We start from the raw sequence: 24,137 nt of genomic DNA on the forward strand, positions 1-24,137 counted from the left end.
AGGACTAAACACAAAGTGCAAGTTTAAAGTGTAGTTGATTGAGCTAAAACATAATTCCTTGCTTCTTTTTTCTGCATATTTAGGACAAAGGATACTGTTAAGCTCACACCAATTTATTTTTTCTGTTTATTTTTCTTTACATTGTTTATTATATTTTCTCAAGTCTATCAGCTTTTTTCTAAACTGTTTACCTCAAAGCCCTCAAACCTACGTTATTAATATGGTTAATCATACATGATTTTCTGAAACCAAGATAATGATAACCCTGAAAAGAAAGGTGGTCTGAAGTGCTGCTGCTAAAACTCAAGCTATGAGGATGTGCTACTCATAGCACAGCTTAGCTCTTCCCCCATAGTTTTCTGATGAGATATTTTAGAAAGATGGATGTCTATCAAATCAAACTCTTGGTTGTCAGGACCTTTGAGACTGCAGAACAGTCTTATGTAGTACATAGTGATAGCTAATCGACTTCCTGGAAGTGAAGCCCTTGCACAAAAATGGTGGTACAGCAATAATGGGCTTGTGGATTGCTCTGTTCATTTTTCACAGATTTTCACCTTTTCATTTGGAGACTTAACTTGTATGTAGCATTAACACTGTGTCCTCTACATGGATTTTGTAACGAAATGTTCTTAAAACTTTTATGAGACTGAATGAAGATGTAAAGCCTGGCTAGTCTGTTAAGCAGTGTTTACTGGAACGTATTCTTTGGCAAAGCTGATGACAGTACACAGATGCTCTGAAATTGCCTTCTATACATATGCTTTTGGTGGAAGAGATTACTGGGAAAGACTGTAGCCACTGTAAACAAAGATGTGAGAACTGAATCCACAGTGGTCTCAGGAAGATAGCAATGGATATTAATTAGCAGAAAGAACATAATAGCCCACTTTTGCTGGCTGCCTTTTAATCACTCAGCAGGCAGATCATGAGCTTCTTCACAATTTATGTTAGGAAAATACTTGTTTCAGTCAAATGTTCACAAATTCAATATATTTTGAGGCTTCTCTGGGCAGCAAGAGGTGTTACGTAATATCCCTTGAGGATTTTGATTTGCTTACTTTTATTTATGAAGGTTGCCTCAAAGTATAAAGTGAATTTTCTGCATTTCTTCCCTGTTTGCCCAGAATGACTCAATAGGTTTCACATCCCTATTGAGGGTCCTCTGCAGTGCTTCTCCCAGTACAGATCCAGATTGTTACTCTTTCATCTCGCAAACCCTTGTGACTCAACAGAGAAAAATCATGGGTACCATGTGTGGGGGGATGATGACCCTCTGCTGACTGACTTTTGTTAAGATGTCTTTATTGCAGCCTGAGCTGGTGGTCTGTCTTTCCCAAATTTCTTTGTACACTTGCCACGTCTGTCTCAAGTGGTGCCTAGGGTCACAGAGCAGAGTTCGCTACTTCAAATACACTTCCTTCCTAGCTGCATGCTAAGCCAAATGATGAAATTGTGTTTAAGGGGGGCCTTTGCTCAAAGCAGCGCTTTTGAAAACCATGTTTTGACACAGTTTCCTGTAAGAGGAATCCCAGACAGGGTTGATAAGCATGTCTGATGAGTGCACCTCGATACAACAGAGTGGGAGATTCTATGGAAGCTGTGGGTTCCTCATGGCAAGAGGCACCATGATGACTCTCTGTGCAGGGAAAGAAAAAGGCATAAAGCAGGCTTCTTGCTCTTTAAGAGGGATGATGGGCTCATGACCTTTCCTCTGTGTGTCTTTGTGCAGTGGCACTTGATGCAGTTTGAGGTTCCTCTTCTCTTTTTAAAAAGGTAGCAGAGGCAACCGAGCAGATGTGTTATGCAATGCTATTCTGCTGCCCAGCCAGAGCCAGAGGTGGCTAGGTGTGATAGCTTGCCTACAATGATGTGGTCTTACCAGCTTGATGTGCTTCTCTCTGGAGTGGCTTCATCAGAAGAAATCCTGTGCTGGGGAGGCACGTGACTGTATGACCATGAATGCTATAGTCTTTCAGAAATCTCTCTAGCCTTCTGGGGAAGCCTCCCCCTCAGAACAACAACTAATTGCTTCTTCCCCTGGATCAAGAGTCCTACTGCCTCAAGGACATGGTAATCCACAAATGGATGTAAGGGGAAGACAGGTCCGGTGTCCCATTCTCACCATCCAAACAACTCAGGCTCGTGTGCTGGAAGTGCTGTGCCTGTAAGGTGGTTCCAGTAGGATGGCATTTAGGTGGGAAAGATTACACTGAGAAAGAAGAGAGAAGGGAACAGGCCTCCCTCTCTGCGTTGAAGCACCTTAAAGCAGCCTGGCATTCAGAGTACACTGCTGGTTGAGGAGATACCAGGTCATATCCATGTGTGCCTGGCTGTGAGTGTGCTGGCAAGTGTCACCAAATATCTTACCCAGAATGCATTTGGACCTTGTCCCCTTCTCTGACATTACCCATCAACACATGTAGAAACCATTTCTGTCTGGACAGTGCTCACAAGAGAAAGAGGAAGATTGCCTATGAGGAAAGATCTTTTGGTTGCTATGAATTCTACTTGCTGTTTCCAGACCTTGTGATCTTTTTTGATTATTCATTATGTTCCACTGAAATAAAAAGATTCACGTGTAGCTTACAATATGCAATATTGTAATAAGTTTAATTTATCGCCATGAAAATATTTTTATCTTTGAATCTATTAAACATGGTGGTAGAACAACAAAAAAGATCTTCTACTGGTATATCAGCAGCAAAAGGAAGAATAGGGGACATATGAGCCTCGTTGAATGGGGAAAGGACCTGCTGACAACGGATGTGGAAAAGGCAGAAGTTCTCAATGTGATCAGCTGCACAAAGTCCTGCTGGAGACCAGTCACTAATGCTGCTCCCCAGGCTTCTTGTGAGCCCCAGTGGTGCCTTCCAAGACCAGCCACTTGGGGATTCAGCTTTTAACCAGCCCCAGAAATCTGAAGGCAAATAATGAATGACTGCCCTGGATGATTCACTTAAAATTACTCAAATTCAAAAGGAAAGAAGCAATGTTATGACAAAACCAAAATTGAAAGTCCTAGGAAGAGCAAGCTCAGAATAACAATTTCTTTCTCTTGCATTTTTAGAATCAGTAGCACCAAATGATGCTCTTTGTCCATCTTGAAAACTTCCTCATCAAACTGTATCTATGTGTTCTAATCCTTCCTCCTTAAAAAGAAAATTTTAGATGTACCCTAGTATTTCCTTATCCTCCTAGTAATTTAGAAGGCCAGAGCTGAACATGATATTCCAGGCACAGTCCTCTTATTTTTTTCACATTTAAAAAATATAAGATTTTATACAGAATGTGGAGCTATTTGCCTTTTCTTTGTTAATCTAGGTAATATCAAACTCCTGTTCAATTTGCTGCTCAGTGTAAATCCAAGTCTTTTTCAGTTTTCACGTTACTTACATGAGTGTGATTATATCTGTTCTCCCCTCAATTTCTTATACTTTTCCTGCATTGTGGATACAAAGACAAGTATTTAAGTGGTAGAAATAGAAAGAAATGTGAGTCTGTGGGGCTTGGAAAAGGAGATAAAGAGCAGGGGATATTTGCTGTATGTGGTCAAGAGTAAACATTAGAACAAGCAAACATCAGAGCAAACAAATGATCGTTATGCCTCTAGACAGAAGTGCAACTATTTTCCTTGCTTGACCCTGTAGAAAACATCAGATATGTTAATAACATGAAGGTAATTGCTCAGAGACAGCATTTATGAGTAAGCAGAAGGCAGGGAAAGATAATATTCCTATTATGATTTTAGTCTAATTATCAAAGAAAGATTACACAAAAATAAGAGCTTAACATAAAGGAAAACCCCAAATGTAGGACAGTACGTTTTTGCTTGGCAAATGGTCAGATAAAGACATTGTATTCTTGTTGCCTGGATGAATTCTAGAGGTTAACATAATGATTTTGTATCAATTCAGACCGTAAAATAATCAACAGAGTTTTATTTTTCTCAAGGAATAAGATAAAAGAAATAACATTGCAGATGTCTCTTTTAGTCTAGATGCTTCATTTCATAATAGTTTTTAAAATTTTTAGTAACATATGTCTGAGTTTGTTTGTTGCAATATAGCATTCTACTAGGTCAGACCAACTTGAGGAACATGAAAATGATACACAGAAATCTTTTTGTTACCAATGAAAAATTTGATACCAGCTCCATAACATAAGAAGTTCTCATTGCTGTAGGAGCTTTAATTATCCTTTTTTACTTGCTAATACAATTTACAACTTGACTTTAATTTTCTCTGTAAGAAAGGCATTTATATAACTTTTTAACGATACATAGTATTTCAAACAGAAAGTAACTTATGTTCCTTAATCCTATTGTAATTCAACACCAATCACCCCTCTGTATCCCTAATGTGCGATGTGAATAAAAAAACAGAATCACAGATAAATTATGAACATATTTGACAAAAATAGAAAGTGGTTATTGTGGGAAATACTCCAATTTTATTTCAAGCAAATTTTGGCTGACTGTGCCTATATCACAGTGCTGGTTATGAGAAGAATTGATTGGATAACTCTATGTAATGGGATAAGAATGTGGGAAAAATGATTTAATACATGGGGAAGTCAGTCTGCCCAGAGGAACAGGCTATGAGCCTAAGAGCCTAATGTAGAGTTACAGTGATAAGGTAAGCTGGATATGATCCTGCAGGCATTGTGCATATTTTCAGGTTTTGCATTTTTCTGTCATTGCCCTCCCTTCATACACAGAGCTGAATTAATATTCTCTGTCTTCTCTAGGAGTAAGAATAATTTGGAAGTGTCAAAAATATTGGTTTCTGATAATAGCTTAGGAAAAAAAAATGGTTTTATCATAGGATTTGTTTTGTGAGGTATTCACAGCAAAAATATTTTCAGTAGGATATCCTATTTATCTGTGTTTGAGAGCCCTCAGATGCAAAGTCTGTGAAACAGTACTTCCTGTGAGAACTGTCATTCATGTACGTGGGAGGAAAAATGTGGTGTTCTTTGCTACCTCCTGTGTATCCTATTTACACAACTTATTGAAAATAACACTTTAAAAAGAACATATAAATGTCTCTACTGGATTATGTGTTAGACAGCTATAGTCCTTTTTATTCCTGATAATTTAGTGTATTTTTCTCCTATTTTCTTGCTATTAACACCACCCTATGCCACAATTATGCTGTTGCTCTTTTAAAGCTGATTCTGATCAGAATAAAACTAACCCTACATTTTGGGTATGAATTTTGGTGATGGAGAACTTGATTGAGGAATGTGGTATCAAAATAGCCATACTCAATTAACCTGTGGACTTTCTGATCACCTGTGCAGCTCCAGAAGATCGAATCTGGGGACATTCAAAATACCTAAAGAAGATTCAATGAACTGTTGAGTAAAGGTTTCACAATTATAATGCAAGAATTATCTCAATCTCATTTACCAGTACTCTTCTGATCAAAAAGGAGGAGTAAGTGGTCATGGGTTAAATGTTCATACTTGACATGATAACAGAGTTCTTCTGTTCAAATAAGTGCATTAGAAGGTTTTTTTAGGAGCTGATTCTAATAATAAATTTCAAATGCAATTGCATATGAAAATCTCTAATTATCAGATTTAGGGAACTGAATTTAACAAATGTAATCTAAATTTCAACATCCTATTCACTGTTATGATAGAAAGGGCAAAACTATAGACAATTTTCACCTGATCACTCAACTCAGTAGAAAGGTAGTTCAGCATGTATTCATCTTAAATTATTAGGTTCCAAACTGGCTTTGTTAAGAAAAATGCCAGTTTTCTTTGAGCTATCCAACAACAATTATTGCAATATTTTAAATTGTCAGTGTTGATCTAATGACTGCTCTCAAATGTTATATTGACATCTGTGGCAGCTGAATAAAGTAAATGCTGCTTATTTTAAGTACTTTCATAGCTTGCATCAAAGCCCATGAAAGAAAGTATTCCTACAACAGTGGTGCACACCATTTTAAGAATATTTTCTGAGTTGTGAGTGGTTTGGTTTTTTAGTATTTCTTCTGATTTTATTTAAGGTCTGCAGACAGTGTAAGTGGAAATGTGGATGAATATGGATTCACCTTTTTTATTTTTAGAAGAAAGGGAGAAAAGTAGTACTTTGAGCCTTTAAGTAAGAGGCTATTTCCTTTTGCAATTTGAAGCATGATTTATCTGTACCGTGAAGTTTTCATGAAGCTTAAAATGTCTTCTATGTCTTCTGAGTAGAATTAATAGCTTTGAATTGTTTGGCCTGTGGACATACAAGTATTACTTTTTCTCTTCTCTTATTGCCAAGAAGTCTTTTGGATTAGCAAATTAGTTTCCAGTAAAGAAAGATGGGATTTAAATACTTGTCATTTCACTCATTAAAATATGGCTTTGTGATTCAGGTATTAAAATTTTAGTACGGTTTTAGCCTTTAAATTCCGTGAAATGTGTGTGTTTCATCCTCTAAGATTTTGGAAAAGGGCACTTAAAATGCAATTGCAATGATCCGGTGTTTCATTGGGTTCCATAGGAAGCAGTGATCCTTCAGACGTGTCACTTTAATATTGTGGGGTAAGGTCATAGAAATAGTATTTAATCATAGGGTCATAGAAAAAAACATAGAAAGATACAGAATGGAAGGGACCTTCCCCTTTCCATAGAGTCACAGAGGCTGTTGGCTGCCTTTGGTGCTGGACTTCCCACAGGTTCACATGAAGATCACCCCTCCAGAGCTTTCCTTGCTGAGCTGCTCCCTGGTTGCTCTGTCCCCAGATGTTTTTGTTGCAAGGGCTTTTCTTCCCCCTAGGCAGGATTTGGCATCTGTCCTTGTTGAAGTTTAAAAAGTTCTGTTTTTTCCAATGCTTACGTTTGACCAAGTCCTGCAGGATAGTGGAATTATCTTCTACCTTTTCAACCAATGTGAGATTATAGTCTAGTAATTCCAGTGAAGCTTTGCACAACTGTTATGGTATGGTAATATTCAATATTAGTATTCAAAATGGTGCCAATATAAGGAAAACACTGTTTGCAAGTATCTGTGTTGAAATGGCAATTTTGGTTCAGTCTCATGTGTAACTCTTCTCACTTGGTTCTCTGTGTTGATCTCATTTAAATTTAAACAAACCCAAACCCTAAATATACCTCAAATACTTTTTAAGAAATAGATATGACTACAAAACATTGACATCAGTTAATTATGTGAGCTTTTGAGCAAGGAAACAAATAATGGTAAAATGTGATATATGCAACAAATTCACATAGCTTAAGGTATATATATATATATATATTTATATAAAAAGTAAAATGTTCAATTCATGTAATACTTCTCATTCAAAACATTATTAATTTAACACTGTCTCATAAAATCCTCAGTGTTGAGTCTTTCAAATTGAAGATTTCGAGATTGGTTTAAAAGTGACTCTAAATTGTACAGTTTATGCATGTATGTATCCATGAAACACACAAAGAAATTGAACTAAAATTTTATTGACATACATTTTGATTTCAGGTCAGTAACAGTAAAGAATGAATGCTAGTACTGCAGTTGAATAACTGTAACCGCATATCATCAAGATACTTGACGGTGTCATTGCTATCAGATAGAAAGATTCCATTTTTAGAGGGGAAAAAAAAAGGTAGCAAGCTGAAGAGTAAACACAAACAACACAAACCATATCAATCTAAGAACCAGATCAACTTTTTCGATGCTAAAAAATATTCTTATTTTAAATTCTGAAGTATTGCATGTCATTTAGGACATCTCATATATAATTTCTGAATTGCCTTTTTGGATTTCAGAGTATTTTTCACTAGCATAAAGCTACTGTTTCTATACTCCTATGAATAAAAAAAATTAGATATGAAATTCAGACTATCTCCTGGTATAAATGGTTACGAAAAAATAAAGAGAAAAGTGCAAACCACTCCTGGCATTCCAAAATCTGCTATTTCGCATATGTACTAACTCTCCAAACCCTGTGTATTGAACTTTGCTTGTGTGGGTTTCAAGAAGGTGTAAGTCGGGGGAAAGTCTGCACTAAATGGGACAGTGATGATCTATGAAGAAGGCTGTTGGTTTCTTTGTTTTTTTTCCAAATCAGTGGTTCTTTGGAACTTAGAATCTTTGAGGTGCTCAGAAATTCATAAATTTGAAAGGTTAAACTCAGGGGTATTAAAGGACAAGTTCTAACATGTACTGGTCTGTCATACAAGTGAGTAATGAATGTAATTCTAAAAGCTCTTCCCTAAATGTTGCATGGATGCCAACTACTCACATTTCTGGTGTATTTGCTGTATTTGTATTTCCTCCTGAGCAATAATCTATGCATACATAATATGCATAAAATTATCCATCCAATTCTTGCAGATCTTTTTAGTTTACTGGCATTACATATCACTAAATTAAGCAAGGAAAAGGAATAGATACATGAAAATAGAGCATAGAAAGAAAAACTGTTTTGGATTACACTGAAACCAGATAAGATTTTAATTTTTCTTGTTAAATTGAAATGCAGGACACTGATTCTGGTATATTTGGAAAAGCATGTTTGCATCCAGTATGGATGGAAGAATTAAATCTCTTACCTGGAAATTTATGAGCACACTAGTGATCCTACTAGATATACAGGTTATAGGAGTGATCATGTTTATAGAGTATTGTGTTAGAAATTGTATGCCATGCATCTTATAAGTCACAAATTGTATAAAGCAATTTAACACTTTAAAACAAATCAAAGAACAGCAAGGAGAGTGGCAAATGTAATATATATCTGTACTTTCTTAACATGGACCATAACCCATTCTTGGTCACCTTTTCTAAGTACAGGCTACCAACTGAATCAATACCTAATAACTTCCCAACAGCACTTGGAATGAAAATAATTTTAAGAGTAGTGATTTCTAGATATTTTTGGTAGTTTCAGAAAGCAGACAAGCAGAAGACACTGCTGTGTTTGTGCAGTGCTACTTTTATAGAAACTACTTTATGCAAAGGATTTCAAGGTATCTTGGATTATATCTTCCTTCATGGAAAAAAAGTCATAAAATTCTCCCCCAGTTAATCTGTACCAGGTATGTCATTAAGCTGGTACAATCTGTTGGGATACGAGTGATCTTTCAAGACTTTATAGTATCTATTGTATTTTACAATGTTAATCTCCACTGAACAAATTTGCCTAAGCACACCTGCAGAGCATTATATTCCAAGCTTTCTATTTAAAACACACAGGATGGATTTTTCTCTGTGTGCATACTTATAGTGATATTGAGTACACAGGGAGTCTGGAACTCCTACACAGGTAAAATTTGGCAAGGTGAACCCCTTTCTTGTCTTTTCCAACCATCATTTTCTAATTTTACCTCATGATCAGGACAGATGGCAAGGGGAACCTAGAGAGCAGGAAGGGAAAATTTGGGTTAGAGAAACGGGGAGCTATGCTGAGGCATTCTGGAAACATGAAGGGTCAGCCTTCATGCAGTTCTTCTTGAAAATACTAGTCCTATCTTTTTCCTGAGAGTAGAAAAGGCAAGGACATAACAACAGTGTATTTTGGCTCTTCTTAACAGACACTAATCTAAAGTATTAAGAAGAAATGTTGTCACATTTTTAATAATAGAACAATATATTCATTTTCCTGGCTAACTTCTGGCCAGTACTACCAACTTATAAATATGTAAAGACTTTATTTAAGTTCCAGCAGAGTCAGTGACTACTTTCTTCTTCTGTCTTCTCCAATACTCTGTGGTACTCCTGTTGCCAGAACTTATCACCAGGTTCCATGCAAATAGAAAAAAAATGCATTCTTATCATGAAATTTGGCTTATTTCTGCTTATAGAAAACAAAAATGTTATATTGGTTTCAGAGAGAACACTATGAACTTCTCTGGTTCATATTTTGAAATGATAGGCCAGCTGCAAATCTAGAAAGAAGAACAAAATTGTAATTTTTTGAGTTCTACAAAAACACCTTGACTTTACTAGAAGTGGCTTAAAGGTCTGTGGTGCAGATGTGAGGTAACACATCACCCTTAGGTCCTTGAACCTGAGACTCCCAGTTTGATAAATGGGTTGGTATGTGCTGTATTTCCAATCTGGCATTTCTATCTGCATTTCCTTCTCATAGGAACTGGATGGGGTGGAGGGAGAAGAGGTGAAGAGAGAGAAGAAGGGATGAGAGAGGCCATTGTGCATCCAGGCTTTATTTCAGATTGAATATGGTACTTGGTTGGCTCATTTAGAGGCTCACACTGCTCATGCTCTTGGAGCAAGGCTTTTTTTACTGATTTAACACCCAGCTTCTTATTCTTCGTCCATACATGTCTTGACCATCTAGTCTACTGCCATTGTGTTAAAATTAATGAATATTTTACGTAGAGGTGAATATTGAAATACATGAACTAAATCAGATGTGCATCAGGATGGAATGATTCCTGCAGCTACCCCACAGTTAGCTTGCTCTGTGTGTTTGTGTTTCAACATGCGTAAGAGATCATATTTATTGGCTTTTTATCAGAGTGGTCCTGAATAAAAAAAGTTTCTTTCTAAAATGGAGATTCAAGCTGTATCTGTGAGGAAGTTCATTCTTGCTTTGGCTTGGCATTTAAAAAAAATTTAAATCTTGTATTTCTTTAGACTAGTACCCATAGCTGACTTCTAGCATGTGAAGAGGATATACAGGTTTTCTGAAATAACTTCCTCTTTCAAGTTGCAGAGCTATGATGATAATTACGTAAGTGAATATTGTAGTAAGAAAGGTATTATTTATTTATTTATTTGTAGAGTTTTTTTGTTTAGACTGCTCAAATGTTTCTCCTCTTCTTTTTCTAACAATCTGTAAAGAAGGGTAAAGAATAGAAACTTTACTACATATAGATGGGTGAGATAGATAGGTTCTGGGAAGTGCTTTGTGAAATTTTCACATGATAGTTTTTTTTAAATTATCAGAACAATATTTTAATGAAAATTTTCTTGAAGTATCTCTAAAGCCCAGGATTTTATAGCAGATATGATTTATGCTGAAAGGTGGATTTGAAAATCAGAATTTCTGCCTCAAAGAGCAGTGTAGTGCTTCTTCAGTGTCTCTTTAAATAGTAGTCATGTAAAAACCGGAAAAATGAATTACTAGAAAAATCTGAAGAAAATAATTTTTCACTGAGAGCTGATGAAGTTTGAATAAAAAACTCTTTGCTGACATGTCTGGCCATGAGGATTCATATTTTACCACTACTAATATGGGCTGAAATCATAGTTGAGAACATTCACCTTTCTAGCAATCTTTTAAAAGGCAAGTAAATTACCTCATTTTTCATTTCACTGCGTTTAATTTCCACCAGATCCTCTAAAACTGGTTTGAGTGGTTCCGTATCTAAATGCACAGAATTTCATGGTTAGATAAAAAATATAATTAAAATAGGTGTTATCCAGTTTTAGGGGCTTCTGGAGTGAAAATAAAAAGGCTCTGTAGTTGGTTAAACTTCTACGGTAGAAGGTAGGAGTTAACTTGTAGCCTTTTTGCTTTTGCATTGAGGTAAATACACTTTTGTTAAATGCTAAAAGGCACAAACTGAAGGTCATATATACCATTATGCTGTTAGGCTTGTCATGATTGTGATTTAATTTTTTTTTTTAATGGAGCCTATTAAATCAGAAAGCAGTTAAAAGAGGTCAGTGCATTATTCTCCAAGATAATTCATCAATGTCAGCAGTGCTAATGAGAATGTGGGTCATGTGTCAGGAGCTATTGTGTCCATGTCTCTGCTCCCGTTGTGGTCTAGCACTCATGTTTCATTGCAGATCTTTAAATAAAAGGTTTGATGGTGCCTTACCTGAACCATAAGTAAGTCTGTGTGAGACGAAAGGAGTGTCTACAGTCTCTCTTGAGTGACTCCACTCTTATGATCATGCTGGCTGATATTGCCACCTTGTTTTGCTAGATTAGAGGTATATTTCTGACAAGAAAAGAAGTAGGACTGAAATAGTCTTTGCTGCTTTCTTCCACCAGGTCTTTGAGCTAACAATTGTGTTGAATTTCTTTTTGTTACCATCTCAGTATATCCAGCACGTGGAAGAGGAAAGGCTTTTGATAGATGTAGTGGCCAACTGACCTGGGTGTTGTGTAGTAGCTCTATGTCATACAAAGGGGAAAAAAAAATCTAATGCAGTGTCTTAATCTTAGTTAATTTTTTAGAAAATATATGAAAAGGAGATGTTTGCCACAAATGTGGGAAGCTACTGATACATTTTGAATTACAGAGGCAAAACATTATAAGAAATGGAACAGATACATTAAAAAAAATAGAAGAAGTCCATTCTCTTATAAGTATAGTTCTCTAAAATGTTCAAATTACTTCTGAAATCACATTAGCTGTTGTGCTCCATCCACCTCTTGCTGTGGTTCAGCTAGTCCAGACTGGCTTTCTTTTTCACTGGAACTCTCTTTTGGGCATGAGATAATCTTGGTTTGCCTGTAATGGGGGGACAAGTTGTTTTCCCTCTATGGTATTTGTTATTCTAGGACTCATCCATTTCCACTGCTTGGTGCAACACTTCAGTGATGTACAAAGCCCTTTTCTCTCCCTATGACTTTCTGGGAGGCAATACTTTGTTGGGGCCTTATAGGTAGTACTGTATTAAAAGGTATGCTCACAGGCAACTAAACAATTTGGCTGTTGGTGTCTTGTTAATTGGTCTTGAGTGGTATCTGGTCCAAAAGTAGTTAATCATATTGAGATTACCTGCAAAGTGTGAGAGCTGTGTTTTGCTGTCCTTCAGGCTGTCAGGTCACATGGCCATTTAGGCCAGTGTAAATAGCCCACCCATAAAGAAGAAAAATATGAGCTAATAATAATCCTTATAAATATTACAAGTTTTCTGTGTATAGATTTGTGCATGGGATAGGATTTCCTAGAAGTTTTCTTGTCTTTTTACACCAGTTTCACAGCTGTTTTTATTTAATGAATTTTACATGCTTAAGTTTTTTTTCATCTATTTTCCAATTTCTCTGTCAGAAAGACAGTGGCTACTACACATGCTTCTCTTGATCTTACCCTTTTTTGTTTTATTCCTGTAGGCCCTTCTGGGGAGGTTCTATAATGATACCTTGTGCCTAAATCTTTGCCCTTTGAAAACCAAATGCAGAAGCTGTACTGAAACACTGTTGCTTAGTTCGTTAAATTTCTGTGAAAATTTGCCTTACTGAAGTGCAGGCTGGACTCTTTGAAAAAGTTAATTTGATTGCCGTCCCTGCAATTCATTGGAACCTTGTTTACTGATTGTTTTTTCACTGTGACTGAGAATTAAAGTGTCTTGAAGAGAATTCGCTTTGAAATATACTGAATTATATTTTTGCTTCTCGCAGTGTAGCAAGGAGCTTTTTAATGCTGGAAAGTGTGCTTTTCTCAGCAAGAGCAGACGTTTGTCTGTAATGATAGTGATAAGTGAAGTATTAAAAGAAAGAAGATGGGCAATGTAGCTATGAATAATCAAACCAGGGAGAGAGAAAAGAAAATTGAAACCATTTCAAACCAGCAAAGGCCAAAACCCAGTAAGAGTAAAAAAAAAAAACCCAACAACAACAACAGCAAAAACAACAAAAAAAAAAAGAACAAAAGAATTGTTTTGTATTTCTTTAATACATCAGTGAGGACTGTTTATAGTAGAGGCTATTTGCAGTAACTGGGAGAACAGTCAAATACAGGTCTTTTCCTCTGTTTTTTCTGCTTTGGTGAGAGGTCATTGTTGTCAGTGGTGTATTTTATTTAAATTTGGAAGACCTTGGATTGTTGCTGATATTGAGATTTCCATGTGCTATTTCCATTGATTACTGCAGCGAGCATGTGGTCATTAGCATATTAATAAAATGTAATATTTTCTGTATTTTCATAAATAAAATTAATGAGACTAAAAGCAGATTAGATTATTATCATTTTTAGACCTATCATCATATGGATTATTTCTGTTAGTGGTTAATGTGATGAGAAACACAGCAGTATTTTCTTGTATACATAGTCTGTCACATTTTGTTACTTAAATGTTATATTTTTTAAAAATTGTTTTTATTTATCACATACATGTGAGTAAAGCAGGGTCCTTGGGATCTTTGGGCTTTCATTTTGAAGTTAAAGCCTGCCACCTACAAATTGTGCCTGTTTGACAAGAAAGGTTTCCTTTTTGAAGGTTTTGCAGTAATATCATTTTGACAGATTGATTGTGTAAGTCTTCATGTTGCTCTAATAACTCGTTTTTAATGGGAGAACTTTAATTGATGTCAAACTCAAAAGTTCAGTGACAGATAAAGTGTCTTCTCTTACTTAAGAGGTTAAAAATAATTGACACTTTTACATGCACAGAATAAACTGCCATAAAAATACTAATTTCTATGTCTATTCTGATAAGAAGAGATAGAAACAAGTTCAAAATGAGTGGTCAACTTTTCCATAAGTTTTGAGATAATGAATAGGATTCTATTAATAAATACAATAAACAACCATTACTGAAATAATTAAGAAAAGCATGGTAAGCCAGTGCTTGTCATAATTACTGTTGCAGGTGGGATAGAATTACAGGTTTTGAAATCTCCAAGTTTTCTGATAATGCAGAAATTTCAAAAATACTTTTCAGAAAAGCAGCTAATTTCTGAACTATTTTAGTGTAGAAAGAATGATCAAATTTCTTTTTATAATGCAGATGAGTATTAAAAAATCCACCCTTTGCTAGAATACACTGCTACCTCATTTGCAACATGTTTTTCTAACACTGAGAATGTCTGGCTGGGGGAGCCCTGGAGAAGGGTGACGTGGAATCCTGGGCCGCGAGTGGAAGGGAGCTCCAGGAAGGTTGTACAGGGACAGTGTGGTCTGTGAGTGCCCTCAGAGTCTTGGCAATTTGAAGTGTAATTGAGAATCAGATGATTTCCCAACATGAGCAGTGACTGCAGGCTGTTCTCTCTGGTGTATATGGGACCATAAGACACAGCACAAAAGTCTGCACACCTAAACTCGTAAGTGTGAATTATATGATAATATTTTAAAAGGGGATTAACCTTGTTAGTGGCTTTTTAGGTCACCTTCTCCGTGAACTCTCAGCTCATGGAAGTTACAGATTTTTGCTGTGATGGTGGTACTCCAGAACTTTCTGCATTTTCCTCATAAACAGCAAGACTACCATTAGAAATAGGATACTTGACTTGAAATGTGGTTCATTAACACCTGAGGTCATCTATGTTATTCAGCCTGTTCATTTGTATTCCTTCTGCATTCAGTGGAGAGGCAAGGGAAGACTTGTCCTGACATTTTGAAGGGATATCCTGAGATGGAGAGAATTAGCTTCTTTTTTTCAGCTGATCAAAACCAACTCTATGCTGTTGTGTCATAAAGCTAAGTAATGCATATTGTACCTTCGTAATGCATATATACATATATAGTTAATTCTTAGCAGCTCTTAAATAAGGGTTGCACTGTAGCACATATACAGAAGAAATACTGATACATGACACTTTACTTTTACTACTTCCTGATTCATGAGAGTTAAAGGGTAAAACTATCAATTTATATTGACAAATTTTAATGGTGCTTATACACAAATGTGGGTATGTCTATGAAAACCACAGTAAATGAGAATAATTATGCATTAATATAGTGTCTTTAATTAAAAGTTAATATTTAAAATTTTTAATTAACGCTTCAGTTGAAAAACAAGTACATCAAACCCACATCAATTTTGAAATAATTTAGTCTTCCCTAATGCAATCTTCATTCAATTCAAGCGCTAAATTTTCTTGCTATTTTTTATTCCAGAAAAAGGTAGAACAAAGCGTGAATGAATGCACTATTTTAATATGATTTTTATTCTGGCCAATTTTCATGAAACAAAAGTATCTTGATTCTCAATACAGCATTTTACCAGAAGATGGGCTTCAGCTTGAATTACAATACCTGATTTGATAAGCGATAATCATCTAAGCTTCCATCTGAGCTCCTGGTGGGGATATAAGGCTTTATTCACTTGCCTAAACAAACATACCTAACTAATCCTGTATCCAGGACATTATTTATCTGATAGATATGACATAAGATACATAGACCCAGGCCATCCTGAGAACTGAGTGGGACAGTCTTCACATCTCCAATGGTGCTGCTTACCTTCATTTAGGCAACAGATGGGAGCATCTCCCAACAGAATCAAAGGAATCTGATCTGTGATTTCTTTTGACCTGCAGTAGAGACATCTATTCTACACACTGCTTGCTATGTTGCCTACATTTTCCACCTTCTGCTGTGGGAACTTACACAAAAATACTCTTTCACATATAGTTCTCATCTACATCTGCCTGAATCTGGAGCTGAATCCCAGGATAAGTTTCTCATCAGTCATACACTGAAATTGTATAAAAATTCTTCAAAGGAAATGCAAAAGAGGAAGTAAGCAATAAATAGGACAGAAGCATATTAATAGAAATTTTGTACACTGAAAAAATATGTACACTGAAATTATATAGACACCGAAAATTTATGACACTGCAACCCATTCATTTACCCTCACTGGTCTCTACTCTCTTTTCTTGTCCTTTACTGTCTCTCTATTCATATCTCTTCACTTGTTATTTCCAGCCCAGTGGCACGCAGCCTTTTCCTCCCCCACACAGATGTGTCAGAATAACAAGAAAGGCAGGGACAATGCCAGAGCACTACCCAAGCTCCTGAGTGGCTGCTAGGTCAAAGGTCAGGACTTTTCACCAGGATCTTCCTGAGCCAGGTTCAAATCTATAATTCATCTGGCTATATAAATTAAAGGGACTTTAAATGGTAACCTCATTCTTTAGCCAACCACACACTATTTTGGGGCTGTTCGTGGTCTTGTTATGATTTTTTGCATTTCAGATGTCAGGTGGCAGAGCCAGGTGCTCTGGTGAGCAGAGGACAGAGGTGAGGGCTCTGTCCTCAGGAAGGCAGGGTGGGGATGGGATGAGACAGAACCATGGTGGCTCTTCTTCCCTTTTATTGCTTTCTCTCTGTGTACACTTTCCCTCTTAATCCTGGAACGACCATAAAAGGGCAGTTCACAGTGAAGCGTAGCTGTGTGCTGAACATGATCTCATTCCCTGGGAATACGGGGATTTGAAAGGGATTCTCCTACTGTGCCTTATTGGTATCTGCTCCCTGAATGTTGTGCATGGAAAGGTGCCCAGACATTGTATTTCACTTCACATTAAAACTGTATGTGCAGTGTTGCAGTGCAGGTGGCAGTGGCCACTGCAGCAGAGCATTCAGAGGACTGGCAGACAGGCCTCCAGAACACAGAGGTCTGATTCTCACCCCGTGGTTACGGCGAGTTCCCATCTTCCTAGTGGTTCTTAGTTTACATGTTTTAAGTTTATTGGTTCAGGAGTTCTCCACCCAGTTTTATGTGTAAATTGACGTTTATGTATTTCCCCATGTTACTTATGTATTAGTTCTGGAAAGTTCTCCCTTCTTCGACACCCCATTGGTCTACTCATGTAATTCCCTCACTTAGGTTATCCCTATTGGATATTCCTCTGTTGTCTCCTCCTCCTCAGTCAATTCCCATTGGTTGTTTCCCTTTGTTCCACCTCCATATAAAATGCTGTGCTCTCCCCTTTTCCCGGTCTTTGTCGCTGGATCCTCCCCTTGCAGTAAACCAGCTGGAACCTACACTGAGACTCCTCTCTCATCCTTTGCCTCTGCCGACGCTTTTACACCACCTTTGTTTGGGGCTCGTTCCTTGCAAAGGAGCCAGCCTTCCCTGCAAACTGCAGCTGACAGCTTTCCCTGCAGGCTGCAGCCGACCCCTGCCTGCTGCAGCTGTCACCAAGGATGTCGGCAGCTGGACACTGTGTGGCCTCGGGCAGCTCCAACAGTGTCAGTGCAGGATGCAGGCATCATTTATCCAGTATATTTAGGAGACAAAAGTAGAAGGACACTGATTTGTTTTTCCATTCCCAGATGTAAAGCATATTTAGTTAACAAACTACCTGTCAGCCATTTAGTCTGCTGGAAATAACTCATAACAAAAGTTATGTTTGCTTCACCTTAAAATTCTCATTCCAGGAAAAGTTTTGAATGTATTTTGACACTTCTGTTGCCACATAACAGATTTACATTTAAATTCTGCATTTATTATTATTTATTGATATTAGAACCTCATGCTGGATACATACAGCAAATTTCAAATTCGATGACAATAACTTTTATAAGAATCAAGCATCCTGATAGACTTAATGGTCAAGACTGATCATGTACAAAAAGGAAATCTTAAAGTGTAATTGACTAAGGGGAATTTTTGCTGCACAAGAAATACAAGATTAGTTATGTTTATAGCTCATGGAGACACCTGTGGTTGCAGAGGAATTCTTCTCAATGAGATTCCTAATAATCTTATAAGTTTTAGTCTGAATTTCCTTTTTAATGGTTCTGTGACTGGCTTCCTACATCCTTTGTTCAATTCCTAAATAAGTGGTCTATAATTTTCCTTAGATGAGGATCATCTAGTCAGTTATATGCCAGACATGAACATACTGTTAACAAATTTCACCATAAAATATGATCATTTATGTATAATATATTTGATTGAAAGCAGCTGAAATTTTTTGGTTAGCAGAAATAAATTTCTGTTGAAAATAATACACTATTTTGAATTGAAAGTATTCTCGTTTCTATGTATATGCTGATACTTTTAATAGATAACAGAATTCATAGAAGCATGATTTGTGTTAGAAAGGAACACATTCTGCTTTTGTATGCATACAGCTTTGTACTGCACCAGCAAAGCTGTTAGGGATTTAATTGACATTTAACATTAAAATTATCAAAACCTTCTTGGTGCAACAATAGAAAATCAAACATTGTCTGGTTTTTTCTCCAGGTTTTTGTGATATAAAATGTGACCTTTTGCTTTTATTAAACCCAGCATAACTAGAAATATTTCCATAAATTTTCAAAATTGATGAAAAAAAGTCTGAATCTCAAATTGGAAGAATTTGAAATTAATAGGAAGTCCACTCAACAAAAGCTCTGCTGAAAGTCAAAGGTAAATCTGAAATCTTATCTTCTGTTCTCATGACTTCATTAACATAAATTTCATTATATTTTTTGTCTTCATAACTGAAATTCATACTAATGCACGAAAATAAGAAAAGTACCACATCCCATGGCTGTCCAGTAATATGCCTAATTTTAAACATTAAAATAAAAAAGACACAGATGGGTTAAGTACTTGGCTAAACTGGAGTAAAAAATATAAATCAATGGATTTAAAAAATTTTGTTCCCTACACAGTGTGCTGGCCACATCAGTGAGATATTTTGTTTGGTAGGTTTTGCATAAAGCTTGTGTTTTTCTAATGATGGTTGGGAGGAATGTTCTAGCATTGCAACCTCTTCAAAGAGCCTCCTAAAATGCTCTACAAGAAAAAGGAGACTGTTAGTCAATAAGTGTTAGTCAATAAGAGGAGCACTTTTTTTCCTCATGTGGTAGTTTCTTTGTATCTCATGGTTGCAGTTGCTAGTGCTGACTCAATAAAATAAATCTTAAATTTGCAGTTTAGCATATGTAATTTATGATGTTTGTCTGTTTAGCCGGTGGTTTTTTTTGGTTTTTTTTTTTTTAACATTTGCTTCAGCTGGAAAGGTTTCCACATGCCAGTGTTCACAAAGTATGTTTTACTGTCTAGGTGCTGAGCTATTTTGGATTACAGAAATAGTAATTGGAAATGAAAATATGTGTTCTTTCTAGAATCTTTGACAAATAACTTCCGTTTACATGATGAGCTTTGAAGGAGAAAATATTCTTAGAGAATCCAATGGAGATACTAATATATCAACTTTGTTTTATTGTTTCAGTTTGGCATCTCATTTCTTAAAACATTGTGTTTAATTAAAAGCAAAGTCCTTATTTATAGTTATCTAGAAATAAAACAGGACTATTTTGCTAGCAAGAAATTAATAAATATTTTAAGATTATATTTATTAGTACAGAAGAGGATTTATTTTTCATTAACATTTGATTCAGGAAGTGTGATGACAAAGTGGTTAAGATTGGAACTAGCTTTCCATTTAACAGCTGATTTTTGTAACTGTCCTAACATACCCATACTTACTTGAACTGGCCTAGAACCTGCTAAATTATATGAAGATGCAAATAATTTAGCAGTCCAAGGAAAATATGCCACCATATCTTTGGTCTACATGCAATTTAAGGGCCATGTATATCACAAAAGATAGGGAGTACACATTTCACAGTAAGCACATGAAAATTACTGGTATGTAGAGTTGTAAAATGAAGACATCCTTGCATAAAGAGGAATCCAAATATTGAAAGTGTTAAAAGGGTTGTTTACTACTCTAGAGATGAGTGGTGAATGGGACTGCTTTGCAAGTAAGTATTAGATAACAATGGGGGCACTTGGATGTGGTGACAGTGAGAGAGAATACACTGGTCTGACTTATCTTTCAATTTTGCTGTCATAAAAAAGGTGATTTTTTACAAAGAGACAGCCTCTGCTTTATACATCTTTATCCAAACTCATGATGGAGTGAGGGCACAATTCCACTATAAAAAAACTGTAAATCAATGTAAGACCCTCCAAGTTTAACTTTGTCCGTCTATTTAAACAATTTAAAAAAATTCATTCTGTGTTCTCCTCAGGAGTTTTTTGCTATCTCTAAAATGCTCCTTATTTTAGCAAACACAGGTGTCAAAGCAGGATGGAAGAGACACCTCTGCAGTTTCTACTTGCTGCATTGGCTGGATCTCCACTGACTGCAGTGAGACCTTAGCCATCTCCCATAAGTTGTCTTCCTAGTGGGCACTTGGTTTTAGGTGGATGAATCTGAAGCTGAATCCCACAGTTCAGGACATGTCAGGGAACTCTGGTGTAAGTCAGATGTTTCTGACTTTGAACAGTTGTAGCAGTGTAATCACAATTTCATGGCTAATGAAGTGGAATGCACTGAGCTCCATGATGCTGGGACTAGACTGCTGCTGGTACCTCTGCTTGAAGACTTAACAGGGCTAGCTCAGACCTATCCACACTATCTACATTGATCATCTATGATTTGCGGTGTAACTGGTGACACCCCAGGAAACCATCCTGCTTTAAAAAGCAAAATCTCACCATTCATGGCAGTCGCAGCAGAATATGGGAAACCAGCAAGCCTGTGTTTCAAAGACTGGGAAACCCAAGCACATCTACACCCTTTAAGCATCTTCAGAGAAAATGGAACAAACCCTCAGACTGGCAAAATACCTGTTTTTTTCATGAGCCCTCAGTGTGGGAGGTGGCTGTGTTTAGCATTTTGGGGTAAAGGCTATTACCATTCCCAGTAAGCCTCAGGCTCTAAGTGGACTGATGAATGATGGGGATGAGGGCCCATGAACTGGACTGGCTGAAACACAGAGACGGAAAATGTGCTCTGGATGGGGGGGTGCCATTTCATTCTTTGTGCTGAGGTCCACACTATTGCTCTTAACCTTGTTTCTGAGTTAGAGAGGAATAACGGAGACTGAACTGGAGGAGACTGTGATTGCTGAAAATATACTTTGGTGGCCTAATATGTCTCAGATGAAGCTAATGGGCATTCTTCAAAGAATTTGAGGAAGGGCAGAACAAGGCCTGACCATGCCCTTTTGATAAACTCTTGATATTGCTCATGCCTCTTTAAAGGTTGGGGATTTATATAGAGAATATGAGTCCTAATTAACTGTTGAACAAGAAACTCTATTTCCTATGCATTTTAATGATATTTTGAGAATATCTTGTGCATTTGTTTTATATCTTCCTGTAAAAGGACACATTTTTTTCTTAATGCAAACATTCAGAGTGTCACTGAAGGCACTGTTGGATTATGTACAGAGCTTGTGAGATGGTTCAGTAGCATGGTGTAAGCCAGGAGGTAATACAAGAATTCTAAGGCAAGAAATTGTCTTCTGCCAGATGGAGCTGTACCTTGCTGATAGGTGTTTACAAGACTGCTTATAGAACAGCAAATGGCTCTTGGGCCTTTTGTCTAGCTTTGGGACCAAAATGGCCTGGTTAATCTAGCAATATTTGCATCTGTTAGTTGCTGATACCACCTTTTTCTTTTCTTTCAATGCTTGTTGAATTTAAATGGAATTTACAGAAACATACATTACCATATAAGTTGCAGGTGTATAGACTCATGTAACAGAAGGTCGTATCCCCAGGCTGTAGGAGCTATCTATCAGTTCCTGAGGCTAGCACGATGTTTAGTAGCTATATTGCTCTTGATTCCCAGGATTGTGAACTGAAACAGTCAAGGCAAAATCTTTCAGTATTGCAGAATATTTTATTGTTCTTTTGATACTAATTCAGTTTTTGAAGTCCCGTGTGTTTCTTCTGGTAAGCACTTCTTTTGGAAATATACTGTGCTTCCGGTTCATGCCATGCTAGTACAAGGCACAGTTACTGTGCAGGTAGTGTCATGAGGATTGCATTAATGTGCATGTTCTCAACCCCGGGCTGCCTATTCCACCCAGGTCTGTTGTGCTGAGTTGTGCACTTGCTGATACCACAGATACAAGTTCTTGTCAAGGCCCTGCACAGTTAAAAAGCAAGGCAGAGTAAAACACTGATCAAAAACATGGTACCTGTCCAGCCAACTTGTAGTCTGGGTATAAGATTGTTCGGTAGTAATGAATACAAAGAAAAGGCTAATTTAGGCTGCTAAGGTGAGGTGTTTGACCTGCCCTGTACTTCCTGTGGTGGGGAAAAGATGAGTGGCCTGTGGTGTGGAAAGTTTTGGTGGGGGCATTGAATTGGGGAGTACCATTCCTAAAGCTCAACAGCCAGTTTTGTAGTGAAAGATGATGCACTACAAATGATCATGGAGATGTGCAAGGAAATACCTGCGAATGGCAAACAGAAAAACAAATCTCTTTCTTTAAGAAAAGTGAGGAGGAATCTGGTACAGATAAGTAGTGGCATTGATCAGAAATGGGGGAGCAGTTTCCTTTCTGTTTTTCATTTGCAATCATTCATATCCAGCTGTAGCTCTTCTTATCTCCTTTGCATTTTAACCATACGTAAAGTGTTTCACATACATCAGATATCTGCAAATCTTTTTTGCTCTCTTTATTTTGCTTTGAAACCAGTTCTGTCTAGCACTGCAGGTGGCTTCCCTTCAGTCAGGAATAACTGACCTTTTGTGATTTGTGTCTGCACATGTGAGAACTCCATTGTCATCCTGTGCTTGTTCTCTTTAGGGCAGAGATGTTGCTGCATGTTTTAGGGACATAGCAAGCACAAGGTTTGTAGAAAGAAGTCACCTGTTTTATCAGATGACTTACTGAGTGTAGGGGGAAAAATGTGTGAGTTGATCTGAAGATAGATAGGGACCTCAGTGCTTATTTATGTGTATATGTGCTTATCTCTTTGTGATAGCTCTGTTGATTGCTGCCTAGCTCAGAGTGCCTTAATTTTGAACATCCCAAGTTCAGTGATGTTAGTCCAGCTGAGAGAGAGACACAAAGAAGTGTAATACTGAATTGCAAAGAATATGTCTGGTACTATCAGTTGTGCCAGGGCAAAACGAAGTGGAAGAATACTGTAAAGGTGGATTTACAGGCAGTTTGGGGGATGCCTACCAGTGCTAGGAAGCTTTTTGGGAGTAAGCTACTAACTTGAAATATAACAAATGGTGATGAGGGCTATCACCAGGATGCAGCTGGAAACATTGCACTGTGAATAAACAGTGTGAATAGATGGATTTACATTACTAATCTATGTAAGCTGACAATACTTGTGCTTTTGTAAGAAGAGAACCAGTGAAGGGATGCAAAGAGAATCATGCAATGATCAAACTTTTGGATTTGGAGAATAATCCTTGGTATTTCTTGAAGACAAAGAAAACATTGAGAGACAGAGGTGGGAGAGCCGTAAGTTAATCTTTTAGTTATGTGAATAGTCAGGAAAGAACACTTAAGCAGAGCTAATCTGTAAGAGCTTTGGAGGTAACTTGAAATGTGAGTCCAAACTGACTAAAATGATACGTGAGGATAAGGAGTGATAGTGCTATGAGAAAAGGAAATAAATGGAAAGATTTGCAGGGGGAAAAAAAGAGAATGGTGCTGGCTGTCATGTAGAGTAAACTGATAGCTACACATCAGTAAAGACCTGGCAGAGGAATGCA

The 24,137-nt window shown here is 37.0% G+C and overlaps 1 protein-coding gene across 10 annotated transcripts in view; it reads left to right on the forward strand.

The window, feature by feature from the left end:
- OCA2 (OCA2 melanosomal transmembrane protein) overlaps window positions 1-24,137 on the forward strand; it is a 191,840-nt gene that overhangs the window by 151,710 nt on the left and 15,993 nt on the right. The window lies entirely within an intron of this gene.

This window comes from Corvus cornix, chromosome 1, assembly GCF_000738735.6.
Source record: "Corvus cornix cornix isolate S_Up_H32 chromosome 1, ASM73873v5, whole genome shotgun sequence".
In the NCBI taxonomy this organism is placed as follows: Eukaryota; Metazoa; Chordata; class Aves; order Passeriformes; family Corvidae; genus Corvus; species Corvus cornix.